Source organism: Rhinoderma darwinii, chromosome 4 (assembly GCF_050947455.1).
Source record: "Rhinoderma darwinii isolate aRhiDar2 chromosome 4, aRhiDar2.hap1, whole genome shotgun sequence".
NCBI lineage: Eukaryota > Metazoa > Chordata > Amphibia > Anura > Rhinodermatidae > Rhinoderma > Rhinoderma darwinii.
The window spans coordinates 340,972,724-340,992,396 of NC_134690.1; the positions used below are offsets into that span (position 1 = coordinate 340,972,724).

The 19,673-nt window shown below is 42.4% G+C and overlaps 1 protein-coding gene across 3 annotated transcripts in view; it reads right to left on the reverse strand.

The window, feature by feature from the left end:
* The window catches only part of RGS17 (regulator of G protein signaling 17), a 112,039-nt gene extending 102,347 nt beyond the window's left edge, over window positions 1-9,692 (reverse strand). Inside the window, exon 1 of one of the 3 annotated variants that reach the window (XM_075864455.1) lies at window positions 9,411-9,692. The gene's annotated coding sequence lies outside the window, so the exon portion shown is untranslated. The remainder of the gene's footprint in view (window positions 1-9,410) is intronic. The other 2 variants (XM_075864454.1, XM_075864453.1) reach the window with 2 other exon arrangements.
* Window positions 9,693-19,673: the final 9,981 nt, after the last annotated feature.

Here is a 19,673-nt window from a genome sequence, read left to right on the forward strand (position 1 = left end):
TCCTCTTGTTTGAATTGTTAAATGGTAACTAAACGTTTGCAAACTTCAGACATGTGATAGTGACATGTCAGAAGTTTTGATAAATGGGGGTCCGAGTACTAAGATCCCCACCAATCCCTAAAACGAAGCGGCTGAAGCGCTCGTGTGAGCGCTCAGCCACTATGTGTCTGTTCGGCTCTTTCCTGAAATCAATGTATCATAGTACGGACGCAATAGAATGTCTATGAGCCCATACACCGCTACATCGGCTTTCCAGAAGAAGCCGAACAGAAAAAAAGCAGCTGATAGCTTACATGAGCGCTTCAGCCGCTTAGTTTTAGCGATTGGTGGGGTCCCAGTGCTCGGACCCCCTCCAATCAAAACTTCTGACATGTCACTATGAGTAACTAAGCAACTAAGTAACTAAGTTTGTCAAACGTTTAGTTACCCTTTAATTCATTTTGTCACTATGTAATGTCTGATATTGTCTGTACATGCTCCCTCTTAATTGTAAAATGCGGCGGAATATAATGGCACTATATAAAAATTATTATTATAATAAAATGTTGTCTAATTGTTTTTGAAGTCACAACTATAGACAAACACAATCTAATTGGCAAAAGGTGTTTCAATTAAAGAGGAGATATGAGGTGTGGGTTTCACAGGTGCTTTGCCTATTAAATAAAGGCACACAAAGCCTGGTTACTGAAAAATATGTTAGTGTGAACCATGCCTTCAGGCATATAGCTTTCAGAATACCTCAGGAGACATGTTCCAAAGACGCATGAAGCTGGAAAACGCGAAAAAAGCTTTGCTGAAGACCTGTGTGTACATCGATCCATGGTTACAAAAATTGTACACAAAACGTTGCTACTCTCCCTAGAAGTGGGCATACTGTTTAGATCCCTCCAAGAGCACCATGGACAATCCTGAAAGTGGTAAGAACAATCCTCTGAATAAAGTTAACATGTCATTTATACCACACGGTGAATGACGCAAAAAAAAAAAAAAATGGAATTAATGGTTTTTTTCCAATCCCCACAAAAAAAGAAAAAAAGTTTAGCAAAACATTATATGTACTCCAATTGTGTCATTAAATAAATACGACTCGTCCCGCAAAAAAACAAGACCTTATACTTCTACGTCGATGGAGAAGTTAAAAAGTTATGGCACTCGGAATGCAGTGATGAAAAAACAGAAAAATCTCTGTGTCCGCAAGGCCCAAAATAGCATGCTTGAAAGAGGTCCCAAGGTGGGACAGAAACGTTGCATTGTACCTGCCATGTTGGCATAATAAACCACTTTTTCTTCATTTTTGAACATCGGAGTGCTGCTGGATTTACTTTTGGGATATATATATATATATATATATATATATATATATATATACAGTGGAGGAAATAAGTATTTGATCCCTTGCTGATTTTGTAAGTTTGCCCACTGTCAAAGACATGAACAGTCTAGAATTTTTAGGCTAGGTTAATTTTACCAGTTTGAGATAGATTATATAAAAAAAAATAAAAAAAATCACGTAGTCAAAATTATATATATTTATTTGCATTGTGCACAGAGAAATAAGTATTTGATCCCCTACCAACCACTAAGAGTTCAGCCTCCTCCAGACCAGTTACACGCTCCAAATCAACTTGGTGCCTGCATTAAAGACAGCTGTCTTAAATGGTCACCTGTATAAAAGACTCCTGTCCACAGACTCAATTAGTCAGTCTGACTCTAACCTCTACAACATGGGCAAGACCAAAGAGCTTTCTAAGGATGTCAAGGACAAGATCATAGACCTGCACAAGGCTGGAATGGGCTACAAAACCATAAGTAAGACGCTGGGTGAGAAGGAGACAACTGTTGGTGCAATAGTAAGAAAATGGAAGACATACAAAATGACTGTCAATCGACATCGATCTGGGGCTCCATGCAAAATCTCACCTCGTGGGGTATCCTTGATCCTGAGGAAGGTGAGAGCTCAGCCGAAAACTACATGGGGGGGACTTGGTAATGAAATCAAGGCAGCTGGGACCACAGTCAGCAAGAAAACCATTGGTAACACATTACGCCGTAATGGATTAAAATCCTGCAGTGCCCGCAAGGTCCCCCTGCTCAAGAAGGCACATGTACAGGCCCGTCTGAAGTTTGCAAATGCACATCTGGATGATTCTGAGAGTGATTGGGAGAAGGTGCTGTGGTCAGATGAGACTAAAATTGAGCTCTTTAGCATTAAGTCAACTCGCCGTGTTTGGAGGAAGAGAAATGCTGCCTATGACCCAAAGAACACCGTCCCCACTGTCAAGCATGGAGGTGGAAACATTATGTTTTGGGGGTGTTTCTCTGCTAAGGGCACAGGACTACTTCACCGCATCAATGGGAGAATGGATAGAGCCATGTACCGTCAACGTCTGAGTGACAACCTCCTTCCCTCCACCAGGACATTAAAAATGGCTTGTGGCTGGGTCTTCCAGCACGACAATGACCCGAAACATACAGCCAAGGCAACAAAGGAGTGGCTCAAAAAGAAGCACATTAAGGTCATGGAGTGGCCTAGCCAGTCTCCAGACCTTAATCCCATCGAAAACTTATGGAGGGAGCTGAAGATCCGAGTTGCCAAGCGACAGCCTCGAAATCTTAATGATTTACAGATGATCTGCAAAGAGGAGTGGGCCAAAATTCCATCTAACATGTGTGCAAACCTCATCATCAACTACAAAAACCGTCTGACTGTTGTGCTTGCCAACAAGGGTTTTGCCACCAAATATTAAGTCTTGTTTACCAAAGGGATCAAATACTTATTTCTCTGTGCACAATGCAAATAAATATATATAATTTTGACAATGTGATGTTCTGTTTTTTTTTTAAATATAATCTATCTCTCACTGGTAAAATTAACCTAGCCTAAAAATTCTAGACTGTTCATGTCTTTGACAGTGGGCAAACTTACAAAATCAGCAAGGGATCAAATACTTATTTCCTTCACTGTATATATATATATATATATATATATATATATATATATATATATTTGATTGTACAGCTGTCAGCTATCACCTCTCGACTTTACCATTAACTATTTTAATAAAACAGGGAGATAAGCACCTGCCAGACAATATTTTGCCTCCTGTCTCAAGGAAACTATAGGATCATACAGGTGAAAATACAACCTGTCATATCTCTGATTGTCTTCCAGGCCCCATAGACATTAGATTGTCAGTGAATCCCACAGAAAATGATAGGGAGTGCAGACTAAAATCTAATATTTATGGCAAGCTGAAGAAGAGAAAAATTGTTTGACTGTGTGACTGCTCAGAGCAGTCTGCTGCAGGCTGTATGAATATGCATATGGTGTTGGCACCATGGACAGGGCGGGTTATAATAGATGTAAAATGAATAATTGTACCAGCATTTAGGGGCACCCATATGCTGTTCCCCATTACTGCTTGTCATGGACTTCTCTCATGATTAAGTGGTGTGGTACTATTTCCGAATTGTATAGAAGTATTATTTGCATATAGCACTGTTATACGAGCAGTGTATGGCACGTTTATGTAAGCATAAAAAATGTTTTGTCTCAAAATAATTTGGCCTGGCCCATCGTTTTATTGCATTATCCATAATAATTCAAAACTATAATTTATTTCTTTAATTTTACAATGGCATAATTCTTTCCTAGAAAATAATTTAAAAAACAATAGTTGCAAATTTTCTGCCTGGTTTTTATTTATTGTCAGTGGAGGAGGAATACAAATCTTGATCAGTCGTGTCCGATCCCACATGTAGGCACATGCACACACACACACACACACACACACACACACACACACACACACACACAAACACAAAACTGTATACCAATTTTGCATGAATATATCAAGAAGATTGTGTAGTTGTACAGTTGCATAACCTTCTTATATCTCGTATATCGTAGGTTTTATTTTTGCTTTTCTGGGCAAGCAGGTCTCATTTTGTTCATAGGTATGTATGTTGTGATTTGATGTTTTTTTCCCCCATTTTTAACAATATGTGAAAGACAGCTTGTACGCTGTAGGGGCAATAACACATCTATCAATAGACCCCAGTCAGTATTCACACTGGGTTGTTGGTAAAAGTAAAACATTTGTACAGGAAATAGCAAGTGCTGGTATTTTTGCATAATAATGTTTCTTCCTATTTGGATTCCAAGGAACATATTGAGTTACAGGAGGTCGTTTTCTGTTGAAGGTCCCGAGGCCTAAGCGGCACTGGTGGTTTTGTGGTGTTCGGGATTTTTTTCGCGATTAAAAAAACTCCACAAAGATGGCCTGTGTAAACACACCCTGAACCTTACCAGTATTTTGGGGTGAAAAAGGTGGGCACCTTACTTACAGGGTAAGGCCCATTTTATAACACAGTTTTTTGTATGTGATAAAACTACAACAGATCTAGCCTGTCAACAGCTTGTCCTGTTTTTTATATTGTAAAGACATCACATTGTTGTGCTATACTCCTTTCAAATAAAAAAATCAACCATTATTTGCTCCAAACTATAAAGTGTGATATGGCGCCAACTTTTCTGGCTTAAAGTGATTGTGTGTGTAAAGTAAAGAGCATATTTAAGATCCTCATAGTAAAGTACTAAAAGGGGTTCTTCAGTTTAGAAAAAACATTTTCATTCACCCTATTAGGATATTCTGTGTTAATATTCGGGATCCTCATCTCTTGGTCAGAGTGGAAAGCGGTTACAAAGAGAATCTCTCATTCTAGAGGACCTGACCTGTCTTGCATTACACCGACAACCCATTGAAATGAATTGGCACTGTGTAATACTGAATTTCAATTTATTAAGACTGGCGTTTCATATGCCAGCCTCAATGGAAAGAAATGTTGAAGTAAAATGTGACACATTTATTAAGAGTTGCATCTTTCGGTCGGGCTGTGCGCCATAACTGCAACCGTGACCATGTGCCATCCATTCCTCCCACATCTGCCATAAAATTAAAAAAACACAAACTCACCTCACTGCTCCTCTTCTCCCCCTCCAGGTCACTTCAGTATTCAAGCGTGGCTCATACAATTTCTTGACGCTGAGCAACGTCAGGGCCTTATATGCGACGCAGCACTTTAACGTCATCAGTGTTGTATCACATACAACGTCCTGACTCTGTTCGACATCAGTAGGTTGTATAAAACGTGCACCATGCTCAGAGGACCCAGAAGGGAGAAGAGGAGCAGTGAGGTGAGCATAATGTTTTTATTTTATTTAACTTAATGTCAATGTTCGTGAATACCTCGGTAAGAGTGATCTCAATATAGTTCTATTTTACCTATACTGTAAAAAACAAACACAGGCTGGGAGGGCAAAACCATTTAATTTTAAGAAGGCCAATTTCCCCAGGATGAGGGCTGCAATTCAGGATATAGACTGGGAAGATCTAATGTCAAATAATGGTACAAATGATAAATGGGAGATTTTAAAATCTACTTTGGGTAATTATAGTGCAAAATGTATTCCTACAGGTAACAAGTATAAACGACTAAAATTAAATCCCACATGGCTTACACCTTCTGTAAAAATGGCAATACATGACAAAAAAAGGGCAATTGAAAAATACAAATCTGCGGGTACAGCTGTAGCCTTTTTAAATGGTAAAGAGCATCATAAAATCTGTAAAAATTTAATAAAATCAGCAAAAATACAAAATGAGACAGGTGGCCAAGGATAGTAAAACAAAGCCCCAAAAATTATTCAAGTATATATATATGCAAAGAAGCCAAGGTCTGAACATGTAGGACCCCTAGATAGTGGTAATGGGGAGTTGGTCACAGGGGATCAAGAGAAGGCAGAGTTACTAAATGGGTTCTTCCACTCTGTATACACAACAGAAGAAAGAGCAGCTGATGTAGCCGCTGCCAGTGCTGTTAATATATCAGTTGATATACTGAATTGGCTGAATGTAGATATGGTCCAAGCTAAATTAAATAAAATAAATGTACACAAGGCCCCGGGACCAGATGGGTTACACCCTAGAGTTCTTAAAGAGCTTAGTTCAGTTATTTCTGTCCCCCTCTTCATAATATTTAGAGATTCTCTAGTGACTGTTATAGTGGCAGGGGATTGACGCAGGGCAAATGTGGTGCCTATTTTCAAAAAGGGCTCTAGGTCGTCCCCGGGTAATTATAGACCAGTAAGTTTAACATCCATCGTGGGGAAAATGTTTGAGGGGCTTTTGAGGGACTATATGCAGGATTATGTGACAAAAAATAGTATTAGAAGTGACAGCCAGCATGGTTTTACTAAGGACAGAAGTTGTCAAACCAACCTGATTTGTTCTTATGAAGCGTTGAGCAGAAGCCTAGACAGAGGGGCCGCTGTGGATATAGTGTTTTTGGACTTTGCAAAGGCATTTGACACTGTCCCTCATAGACGTCTAATGAGTAAATTAAGGACTATAGGTTTAGAAAGTATAGTTTGTAATTGGATTGAGAATTGGCTCAAGGACCATATCCAGAGAGTTGTGGTCAATGATTCCAACTCTGAATGGTCCCCAGTTATAAGTGGTGTACCACAGGGTTCAGTGCTGGGACCACTATTATTCAACTTATTTATAAATGATATAGAGGATGGGATTAATAGCACTATTTCTATTTTTGCAGATGACACCAATCTATGTAGTATTGTTGAGTCTATGGAAAATGTTTGTAAATTGCAAGCTGATTTGAACACACTAAGTGTTTGGGCATCCACTTGGCAAATGAAGTTTAATTTAGATAAATGTAAAGTTATGCATCTGGGTACTAACAATCTGCATGCATCATATGTCCTAGGGGGAGCTACACTGGGGGAGTCACTTGTTGAGAAGGATCTGGGTGTACTTGTAAATCATAAACTAAATAGCAGCATGCAATGTCAATCAGCTGCTTCAAAGGCCAGCAAGATATTGTTGTGTATGGCATGGACTCGCAGGGCAAGGATATATTATTACCACTTTACAAAGCAGTAGTGCGGCCTCATCTAGAATATGCAGTTAAGTTCTGGGCTCCAGTTCATAGGGGTTTGAAAAAATACAAACAAGAGCAATGAAGCTAATAAGGGGCATGGAGAATCTAAGTTATGAGGAAAGATTAAAAGAATTAAACCAATTTAGCCTTGAAAAGAGACGACTAAAGGGGGACACGATTAACTTGTGTAAATATATTAATAGCACATACAAAAAATATGGTGAAATCCTGTCCCATGTAAAACCCCCTCAAAAAACAAGGGGGCACTCCCTCCGTCTGGAGAATAAAAAGGTTCAATCTGCAGAGTCGACAAGCCTTCTTTACTGTGAGAACAGTGAATCTATGGAATAGTCACCGCAGGAGCTGGTCACGGCAGGGACAGTAGATGGCTTTAAAAAAGGCTTCGATAATTTCATAGAATGAAAAAATATTAGCTCCTATGTGTAGAGGTTTTTCCCTTACCTTTTCCCATCCCTTGGTTGAACTTGATGGACATGTGTCTTTTTTCAACCTTAATATGTAACTGTGTAACTATTGTGTAACTATGTAGCTGTCCGATGGAGGGTGGTGTGGGAGCTAGTCTGATCAGAGAGGGGAGGGCAAGGTAGGGGCCTTTACCAGCAGGGAGACACTTTGTAATCTGCTTATTGTCAAGGACCCTTCTAACAAGTAAGGATTGTACAAAGTGACAAACTCCTTTAAGTTCTCCAGTTTGTGGCACTGCTTAAAACTGCATTTCATAACGTAATTATGTATGTGACAAAACCACGAGGTGCCATGACCACGAGGTGCCATGACCACGAGGTGCCATGACCACGGGGTGCCTTGCGGCCAATCAGAGTCGGGGGCACTGTAATTAACATACACAATGCTTTTGAACGACCCCTTGAGCATTTGTATTTGCTGATACACATTACTTTAAGCATCATATAGAGATGTTCTTTATTAAACTACGGTACAGTTCATCCAGCCATAAAATCAAAACACTAAATTCATTTCCAGGGATATTTACAATTTATTCAATCAACTGGAGCTGGAGATTGTGATTATCAGTAGAGACGATCTGCTGAAGTCGCCATTCTGCCGATTTGCCCAATCTGCCATCCCATAGAACGTCATGGGAGAATCAGTCCTTTGATTGTTGGCTTTCATATGTCAAAGGCGACCCTCAAATAATCACATTGTTTGCCCTAATGGCAGCAAACCACAAAACATCAAAAAGCGAACTGTTGAATACATTTACTCCCCTCTAGTAATTATTTTCATGGCATGTTATATATGCAATAATACATTCGGTATGTAACTTGTAATTATCTCTGGCTATATGTATATAGTTAACGCATTTCATCCTGATCCTTATAACAGATCTACGTACAATCCTCAGCGAAAAATGTTGTTTTTTTTTCATTGGCTTTCATTTATAATGTAGCCCTGATAAAATGAGACAACCTGCCAGGAATCAAACTGTTCTTTCTATGTATGAAATGTCTGTGGTGTAGCAGGGAGGTACAATAGATGTAGCGCTCATTCCTGTAGAGGATGCTGCATACGTATTACACAAATCACTGTGTATTTAGTAAACATCTCTCAATATTTACATAAATACTGTATTCTCAATGTGTAAAGCTCATACAGGGATTTGCCAACATAGTCTAGTAGATCCTGTGGGCGTCCCTTTAGTTTAATTGCAATGAATTACAGAAGACATAAATACTATGCATCCCTCCTCCCCCAGCTCACTAGGAAATCGACAATGACCTTAATTCACCGTGCGAGCGGTTCATATACAGATTATTGATCGCCCTATAATTACAATATTAGTTTAAAAAAAAAAAAAGGAGACCTTTCTAGTCCTATAGTGTTGAAATATAAAATGTATCTTATATATGTAGATATTATTTCCTATATTTTCCACCTCGATCCCCTCCTCCTCCTCCATTCCCTGCTTCTTTTCCCGTCTCCCTTCTCCTCCACTGCCTACAGTTCTCACATTTTGATAATGTTTCCTGATGATGGGGATTCTTAACCCCCTCTCTCTCCCCTCCCATATCTGTTGCAGCTGCTGCTAGTATCTACTCTTCATCCATCCCTAGCTGCTGGTGTGATGCTGGAAAGGCAAATCCAGCTACTGCACCACCAGACAAGTGCACAATCCAGATGTCACAGTGAATACACACATAGCCATGAATCCGTAGGGCTGTGTTGTGGTGGAGATACCTGTTAGAATGGCATAGCTGTGTATTACATGCCATATAATGGGGTGCATGCTACTCTAATAAGACTGCAGTAAAGAAGGACATGCTGCCATTTGCTGCCTCCACACTGTGACTCCATGCACTTTGCATTAGTGGATCTGCTGTGATTCTTGGATTTCTTGATGCCAGCTTTCTAGAATGAGGAGATAAAGAAGTGATGGTAAAGGTGGAGGAGAATAAGAAGGGAGATCTTACCCACTGTCTGTGGATGGAGGCTGCTGCAGCTGCTGCCTGCTTGTTAGCTGTCCTGGAGAGGCTCTTCTGCTCTCTAGCAGAGATGTATTGTTGCCATCCGCCCAACTTCAGCACCCAGCCGGCAGAAATAGAGGAAGAAAGAAAAGAGAGAAGCAAAGAAGATAGAGGGAGTGATAGAGTGTGAGAGAGAAGCCAAGGGAGGGGGAAGAGAGGACCAGTTACGTTCTGCGCCTGCGTGACCAAACAGCAGGGGAGCAACAGAACATCCTTTGCTAGAAGGTTACAACCATTTCTACACATCCTCTGCCATTGAAAACACTTCTGCAGTGCTGCTGCTGCAGGTTTATTTCTAGGCCCCCTGGAGTTAGGTAGCAAATATGGGAGGGCTTTGTTGCTATCGTCTATTCATCAGCGATCCCTTCAACTCCAAAAAAGAAGACTGGATCAGAGTTTAGACTGAGAAGAAGCAACAGGAACAAGGATGGAGAGGGTTAACCCTTTCATTGCCAGAACAGTTTTTGTTGGTTTTTTTTTCTTTTTTTTTTTCCAATTCATCTTTGTTGTGGCTCAATAAAAAAGGGAGGTGGGCACAACTAGTTTTAGAATGTGTAAATCACGATAGATAGATAGATAGATAGATAGATAGATAGATAGATAGATAGATAGATAGATAGATAGATAGATAGATAGATAGATAGATAGATGATAGATATGAGAGAGATAGATAGATAGATAGATAGATAGATAGATAGATAGATAGATAGATAGATAGATAGATAGATAGATAGATATGAGAGATATAGATAGATAGATAGATAGAGAGAGAGAGAGAGAGAGAGAGAGAGAGAGAGAGAGAGAGAGATAGATAGATAGATAGATAGATAGATAGATAGATAGATACAGGGGCGTAACTAGGAAAGACTGGGCCCCATAGCAAACTTTTGACTGGGGCCCCCCCTCCCCTGGGTGTCACACAACCCCCCCCCCTTGTAGATAGTGCCTTTTTTACAGCCCCCCCTGTAGATAACGCCATACAGCCCCCCTGTAGATAACACCATACAGCCCCCTGCAGATAACGCCATACAGCCCCCCCTGTAGAGAACGCCATACAGCTCCCCCCTGTAGAGAACGCCATACAGCCCCCCCCTGTAGGGAACGCCATACAGCCCCCCCTGTAGAGAACGCCATACAGCCCCCCCCCTGTAGGGAACGCCATACAGCTCCCCCCCTGTAGGGAACGCCATACAGCCACCCCCCCCTATAGGGAACGCCATACAGCCACGCCCCCCTGTAGGGAACGCCATACAGCGTCCCCCCTCCCAAAAAAATACGACCTACGGTGTGTCCTACAAAATACATGTATCCCCTCTCCACAGGATCTCCACAGGTTAAGGGATACATGTGTGATCGCTGGCATTGATAGGGAGAACGGGGGACTGAAAGTCCCCTGAACTTCTCCATGACAAACCTCTGACTTCCGGCGTCTGCTCAATACAAATGAAAGGAGCGCTGGTCTCGCATGCGCACAAGCACGACCGGCGCTCCATTCATTTCTACGGAGCTGCCGACACAGACCCCGGAAGTCCGAGGTTTGTGATGGAAAACTTCAGGGGACTTTCAGTCCCCCGTTCTCCCTATCAATGCCAGCGATCACACATGTATCCCTTATCCTGTGGAGATCCTGTGGAGAAGGGATACATGTCCTGTGGAGATCCTGTGGAGAGGGGATACATGTCCTGTGGAGAGGGGATACATGTCCTGTGGAGAGGGGATACATGTCCTGTGGAGAGGGGGGGATACATGTATTTTGCTCTATTTTGCGCCTTCAGGACCAGACACAGTTTAGCCATTTTTAGCACGTGTTAGTTAAATGGCTATAACTTTTTCATTTGTTGGGCTAACGACGTGATTTTTGCGACGTTTTTTCCGTAGACAATGCAGGTTTCATTTTTTATCGTTTTTATACACGCCTTTTTTGCTATTTTAGAATTTTTATTCATAAAGTTTGAAAATAATAGTAAAAAAATAAGCTTTTTTACATTTCAGCTATTTTTTTTTTGGGTAATAACATAGTTTTACCCTAAAATAGACCTTTTATTTGTGATCGTCATTGTCTACCGTAAATTTTTATATAGACCAAAAGAATACCAACAGACAGAATATGATAATGATAATAGTGCTCGAAGCATCAACATTTACACTGTAAAGCACTGTTGCTAGTTATGTGAGCGGCACGTTATCATATCCTAAGTATTGACCAAGATACACTTGGTGCGTCGATCAAAAGATTTAGCATGAGAGACTGACAAAGAAAAAATGATCGACTTGAAGCACGTGAAATACAAAAAATATATATACAATTTTTATTGAATAGAGACATGAGACAAGTAAAAAGATGGAATAAGGATAAGTCACACAATAAAAAAGGACGTCACATCAATCATAAATCAGATGTGCTAATATGGTCAACATGTTGGAAACAATAAGGTATTATGGCAGCAAATAGATAAATAACAGCATACCTGGCTAAAACACATATATGCATATATTTCGTACAGTAGTGGCGATTTGAGTAAAAAAGAAAATGTATAAACAACGCCAACAGGATACAATAGTATAGAGCAGTGTTTAGGTGTGCAAAAGCTGGTTTTGAAGTGTAATCAAAGAGTTATAAGCAAAGTTTTGTGCAAGCTGCTGAAGATGGCAAGTATTTGTTCAACATACCAGTAGACATTGTGATGCAAAGATGGGACGTAAATTTTTATATATTACATTTCTATATTAGGGTAATTGGGTCAGCGCTAGCGTTACAACTATGATTGGCGGGGGGGAACGTTTTTTTTGGGGGTGGGTATTTTATGTGTATTTATTATTTACATTTTTTTTGCACTTTACTTTATTATTTTTTTATTACTATGGTCTGTCCCCCAAAGGTCAAAGAAGACCTTTGGGGAACTTTATATATTTTTTTTCTTTCTTTTACACCATGTTTTTCCACTGTAACTGGGGCTGCACAGCAGCCCCAGTTACAGTGGAAATCAGCCCTCTCATAGTGACGATTGTCACTAACTGGGCTGTGCTGGGTCTAGTAAGACCCAGCAGCAGTCTGCCACTAACGGCACCCGGCGATCATGTGACCAGTCACATGATCACCGGGAGGAATAGAGACAGCGCCGCTGCTGCTGTCTCTATTCCTGTACACAGCGCGCAAGTGATCAGAGAAGACAGAAGCAGCGAAAGCTGCTTCTATCCTCTCCTCAGGGTCCCCGGCAGTCACTGACAGCCGGAGACCCGACATTCAGCTGCCCGATCGCGCGGGCCGCAAGTTAAAACCCGAGCAGTAGAAAGTCTATGGCTCGGGTTTTAAGGACCCGTCCCTGACCGCTGGCCGTAAAAATACAGCCAGCGGTCGGGAACCAGTTAATGGCAGAGCGGGGAGATACCTCCCTGCTCTGCCGTAGTGTTCAGTGGCGTCCCGCTGTAGCAGCCATATTGGCTGCTAGCGGAGCCTCCGGCCATGGTGGGGGCCCGTGCCGGCGGGCGACACGGGCCCCCTCATGCCGCGGGCCCCGTAGCAGCCGCTACTGCTGCTACGGCGGTAGTTACGCCACTGGATAGATAGATAGATAGATAGATAGATAGATAGATAGATAGATAGATAGATGATAGATAGATAGATAGATCGATATATCGATAGATAGATATAAGGAAAATTAGGGCTCATTCAGACGAGCGTGATTCTCGTCCTTGTGCTGGGCGTTGAAACAACGCACAGCACATGGAGCCATTAATATCAATGGGGCTATTCACACACACGTGAGTTTTCAAACAGCGAATGCTTGCAAGTGCAAGAAAATTACATGCCACACGAAAAGCACACTGATGCTAAACGCAACGCACGTGGACAGATTTACGCGTGTTTTTTTACGCACATAGATCTGTCACGTTCGTCTAAATGTAGCCTTAGATACAGGCCCCATCAGTAAGTATCCTTGTACTAAACCTCAGGGGCAAATTTGGCATTTCTGGGGCCCCAAGCAAAGTTATGTCTTGGGGCTCTAATCAAAGACACCTGTAGAGCGTTCCCCACACAATGCCACCTGTATATAGTGTCACAAACCCCCCTGTATGGTTCCACACACAGTCCCCCTGTCATATATCCCCCTTGTAGACAGTACTATGCAGTCACCTGCAGTGCCGCCATGAGGAATTTTTGTGCCCCCCCCCTCCATTACCGGGGTTGGGCAACGGAAAGTGTGGCGCTCACGTTTGTACGTTATACGCATTAACTGATTTTGGTGCTGATGTCAATTACAGTGAATGAAACTAAGAAGCAGTCAGTGACCAGTTAATGCCCTAGATTTTGTTCTATTTAGCCAAAACTCATCGCACTATATGGCATAAAGTGGGATACGTCGCACGTGGAATGGCCCTGGGGAAAATCCTGAAGTCACTGTCCATAAATGGACAGTGTTGTCTGGAGCTTTCCCATGGCTGGAGTCCCTTGGCAGAGCTTCTACTAGTGCTCTGCCCAGGCATTCTGGCTTTGCAAAGCCTGAGTCCACGGCCAGAGAGTTGGCAAGGCTCTGGCCAGGGATTCTGACCCTGGAGAATCCCCTGACATCATTTTACATATATGGACACTTATGTCAGGAGCTTCCCCAGGGACAAAGTCCATTTGCAAAGCACTTGTGATGCTCTGTTTGGAGATTCCGGCATTGGGAAGCTCCTGACGTCACTGTCCACATAGTAATGTCAGCAGTGGTATACGTTTTTTTGTGGGATCTCTCAGTATGGAATAGCATAGTCTACTATCTATTCCATCCTTCAAAAAAAAGGTTTACCGACATATATCAGCCCGACGTAGGCTAAATGGACATAATTGAGTCCTGTGAATTATCGTCTACGTTGTTTATAGTGTACGTTAGGAGATTTTCTCTATGATAAACGTAGGGCAATAACACGATGTGAAGGGGGCTTTAACCCCTTCGCGCACCCTAACGTGCCATTACGTTCGGGTGCGGGGGTTGATGTTTGGAGTGTGCTCATGCGCTGAGCGTGCTCCAAATCCTGCAGGTGTCGGCTGTATTTTACAGTGGCCACCCGGGACTAACAGCCGGGAGCAGAGATCACGCTGTTTCTGGCTGTCTAATCCCTCAAATGCTGCGGTCAATCGCGACCGCAGCATCTGAGGCGTTGAAAAGGGGGGGGATGGCCCCCTCCGACAGCTCATCGCCCCCTGCGGTTGATATGGCAGTCCAGGGGCCTAATGAAGGTCCCCAGGGCTGCCTTCACTCTGCCTCTGCTAAGCCCTGCCTGTAAAAATGACGATATACTGCAATATGTTAGTATTGCAGTATATTGTACCAGCCATCTAATGATCACTGGTTCAAGTCCCCTAGTGGGGGCTAATAAAGTGTGTGAAAAAGAGGGGAAAAAAGTTTTTAGTAGTAAAGAAAAAAATAAATAAATATTAAAAGTTCAAAAACCCCCCTTTTCCCATTTTCCCCCTAAAGTAATTTAAAAAATAAAAAAGTAAACAAAATTGGTATCGCTGCGTCTATAAAAGTCTGAACTATTACAATATAGCATTATTTAACAAGCACGGTGAACGCCGTAAAAAAAAAAAAAAGTAAGATGCCAAAATCACTGTTTTTTGGTTAAATTAGCTCTTAAAAAAACATGTAATAAAAAGTGGTCAAAACGTACCAAATAATTGTACCAATAAAAACCACAGCTTGTCCCGCAAAAAATAAGCCCTCACACTGCTCAATCGGTGAAAAAATAAAAAAGTTATGGCTCTCAGAATATGGCGACACAAAACATTTTGTTTTAACAAAGAGTTTATTATCAATAAAAGTAGTCAAATATAAAAAAAAACGATATACATTTGGTATCACCATAATCGTATTGACCCAGAGAATAAAGATAAGTTGTCATTTTTACCACATGGTGAAAGCCGTAAAAACGAAACTTAAAAAACTATTGAGGAATTGCAGTTTTTTCCAACTTCAGCCCGCAAATAATTTTCTTTCAGTTTCCCAGTAAATTATATGGAACTATAAATGGTACCAAAAGAAACTGCAACTCCTCCCGCAAAAAATAAGCCCTGACACCACTCTATTGACAGTAAATTAAAAAAGTTATGGCTCTTGGAATGCGGGGAGTGAAAAAAGAAAATTAAAAATCAAAAAAATGGCTTCGTCACGAAGGGGCTAAGAGATGGGGAAGCACTTGCGAGGATATAAGGAGCACTAACTTATTTACGTTGCCATTAAAGTTCAATGTGATTTTACGCAGCAAAAATCTGAGGCTTACCCTTTGATTTCTGCCGCAGATGTGCCCCAAGTGTGTAGCAGATCTGCACGAAAACGAGTCCCATTGTCATTCAAAGGGGCTTATCCTCAGCTTTTCCGTGCAAAATAAAAAGCATGCAACTTATTGATGTGGTGGATTTCTTTTCATGGTGCGGACAAAGATACACGTGGAAATTTTTTTGTAGAATGTGAACTGGGTTGCGGAAACCTCATATGTATGGGATGCAGATTGTCATTGAAATCTAACACATGCAGGGTGTTAAAAAAAACTCGATGCGTATTACGTGCAAATTTGCCGCATGTATTTTCGTGTGGCAAATCCGCAGCGTAATACAGTACCAGCAAAGTAAATGAGATCTCCAGAAATCTCATCTACACGTCGCAGATTTTTTCTGAATATAAATTGACCTGCGGTGCGTATTTTAAAATCTGCAGCATGTCAATTTATTTTGCGTTTCCGCTTGCAAATTGTATCTGACCAGTTTAAAAAAAATCAAGAATAACACATACGCAGCATAAAACCTGCACCTATTGTATTTCCACATCAAAATGTAAAAACCGCACCTTAGAATGCACTATTAGGGCTCGTCCACATGTTGTGGAATTGCTACGTTTTTTCCATCCGGAATTACGGACGGAAAAAACGCATCAGAACATAGTAGCAGCTAAGTGTGTGAGATTTAACAAATCTCATCCACACGCTACATAAAAATTCAGACCAGAATTTGACCTGCGGTGCGTATTTTTCGGACCGCAGCATGTCAATTCCTGCTGCGGAAAGTGGACTGAATTGCTGCGTTTTTCAGAGGCGATGTCACCATCTCCCAGCATTGAGAAAAACACAGCAAAATACACACCATATTCTATAGTAAAAAAACGCAGGAAATGGTGCGTTTTTTCTGCAGCAGAACGTCTGCTACATTCAATGGAATTGCTGCACAAATTTTCTACAGCAATTCCGTTCTGTGTGGACAAGACCTTAGGTGCGGATTTTACCTGCAGCTTTACCTGCAGATTTTCTGCACCAAATTCCTCAACGTGTGCATGTAGCCTTAAAGATTTTGCTAGGAATTTGCAGCAAATTAACCCTTTGCATTGTAAAGGGTAAAATACGTTCCGATTCTGCAACATAATAGGCATACTGCTGATTTAATAATCAGCACCACGTCCTAAATTCCATGCAGATTTTTTTCTGCTGCATGTGCATGCGGTTTTGAAAACACCATTCACATGAATTAGGGCTTATTCAGACAAAAGTGTTAAACGTCCGTGTAACGGCCACTGTTTTAACGGCCGTCACATGGTTGCATGTATTTCTATGGGGCTATTTACAATGCCGTTGTTTTAACGGACCGTGTGAAGGACCCTGAAAAAATAGGACATGTCCTATTTATGTCCGTTTTTACGGATCCCTCAATAGATTCAAGTCTATGAGGGATCCGTGAGAACGGGTCCCACACGGGTGCAAATTGGCAATTATTAAGGGTCGATTTCGCACACGTCCGTGAACTTTTGTAGTGAATTAGGAGATAGAAATAGGAGACACATCCGCCACTTCTGAAGTGGCCTTATTGAAACATTCGTGTTCGTTCTGTGATATACGGACCGTATGTCGGCAGTATTTCCCGGACCGACCACAGTTCAGGGAGTCGGGCTCCTAGCATCATAGTTATCTATGACGCTAGGAGTCCCTGTCTCTCCATGGGAATTCTGTCCCCGGTTCCATACTGAAAACATGATTACATACCACCCAAGTTTTAAGTTCGGAAAAGAGGGACATTTTAAGCCACGCCCCCTAACCTCACCCAATATCCCGCATAAACACATCAAATCACGGCCAGATCCGTCTTCAAATAACAAGAGCATATTCTCACTGCGGATCTCTAGACTTACAAAAAAACAACAACTATGGATATCACCAATTTTATGGATCAGGTTATGTCTTCTTTATGTTAAGTTTCCTAACTTGGGTATAAGGCCGGATTCACATGAGCACATTACATCCGTAATGGACGGAACGTATTTCGGCCGCAAGTCCCGGACCGAACACACTGCAGGGAGCCGGGCTCCTAGCATCATACTTATGTACGATGCTAGGAGTCCCTGCCTCTCCATGGAACTACTGTCCTGTACTGAAAACATGATTACAGTATGGGACAGCTGTCCGGCAGCGAGGCAGGGACTCCTAGCATCGTACATAACTATGAATTATTTTTCATTGACATCTAGTTTCTATTGCAGCGCAGGGAATTTTAATCTTCATATTACTAACTTTATTTTTTGGTTTTGCAGGTTCCGCTGGACCGTTTGGACTACGCTGTAGATTAGTTGGATTACTTTGATGAGCTCATTTTTTTTAAAAATAAAATGGTCAAAGAGGATTGTGTGAGGGAGTTTTTATTTCAATAAAAAATATTTTCTTATGTCTCTGTGTTTTTTTAAAATACTTTATTAGCTCCTTGGTAATGGCAGTTGTCTGATTGCCAACGTCTATTACTAAGGCTGGGCCTAGTGTCAGTAAGTAAAAAGGCTGCAACTAACCCCCATTATTACCCCGGTACCCACCACCACCAGGGGTGCTGTGAAGAGCCGGGCACGATCCAGTACCTGACCATCTGTAGTGATGGTCAGGTACTAGGGCGGCCGCAGGCTGGTATTATGAGGCTGGGAAGAGGCAAAAACAGTGGCCCTTCCCACCCTGGTAATGCTGGCCTGCTGCTGCTGCTGTGTTGTATCTGGCTGGTTATGAAAATGGGGGGGACGCAATGTCGCTTTCTTCATTTGTTTTTTTTTTTTTTAAAAACGACGTGGGGTCCCTCTCATTTTTCATAACCAGCCAGATACAACATAGCAGCAGAGTAGCATTACCAGGGTGGTAGGGGCCACGGTTTTTGGCCCTTTCCAGCCTCATAATACCAGCCTGCTGCCGCCCCAGTGCTCAACCAGCACTAGGTAGATAGCACCACACACCCTGTAGATAGCGGCACATATTGTCCCCCTGTAGACAGCGCCACACACAGCCCCCTGTAGATAGTACCACACACAGCCCCCCTTGTAAATAGCGCCACACAGCCTCCGTTGTAAATAGCACCACACACCCTTTGTAAATAGCGCCACACACAGCCCCCCTGGTAAATAGCACTACACACAGCCCTCCTTGTAAATAGTGCCATACACACCCCTTGTAAAAAGGGCCACCCCCCTTGTAGATAGCACTACACACAGCCCACCTTGTACATAGCGCCATACAAGGCCCCCCTTGTACATAGTGCCACACATGGCCCACCTTGTACATAGCGCCACACAACCCCCTTCCCTCTTGTGCATAGTGCCACACAACCCCCCTCCCCCTTCTACATAGTGTCATACAACCCCCCTCCCCCCTTGTACATAGTGCCACAAAACCCCCCTCCCCCTTGTACATAGTGCCACATAACCCCCCTCCCCTTATACATAGTGAAACAAAACTCCCCTACCCCCTTTTACATAGTGCCACATAACCCCCCTCCCCCTTGTACATAGTACCACGCAACCCCCTGAGGCCTCCCCGTTGTACTTTGTGCCAATCTGCTGTCAGTGCAGATAGTGGTAACGGTAGCCTACTGTTACTACTCTCCGCTCCGCCTGACGTCACTCACCGTTAGGAGAAGGCAGGAGGTCTTGTAGCGGCATTCTGACTGGGGTCGATGCCGGCCGGGAGTGGACCAGTCCAGTCACCAGACTTGTCACCTGACCGGTGAGGTGTTTTGATACAGCTGCTCTGCGCCCCCCTCTCTTCTCTACCTCCAAGTTGCGCCCGTGGCACCGCGGTGCCCAGCGGGACATTTTTCAGATGGCCCGGAATGGTGGGACAGCGGTGAGAAACCGGGACTGTCCGGCCGGATTCGGGACAGTTGGGAGTGATGTGATTACAATACGGTACAGTTTTCCCGCGGAGAGACAGGGA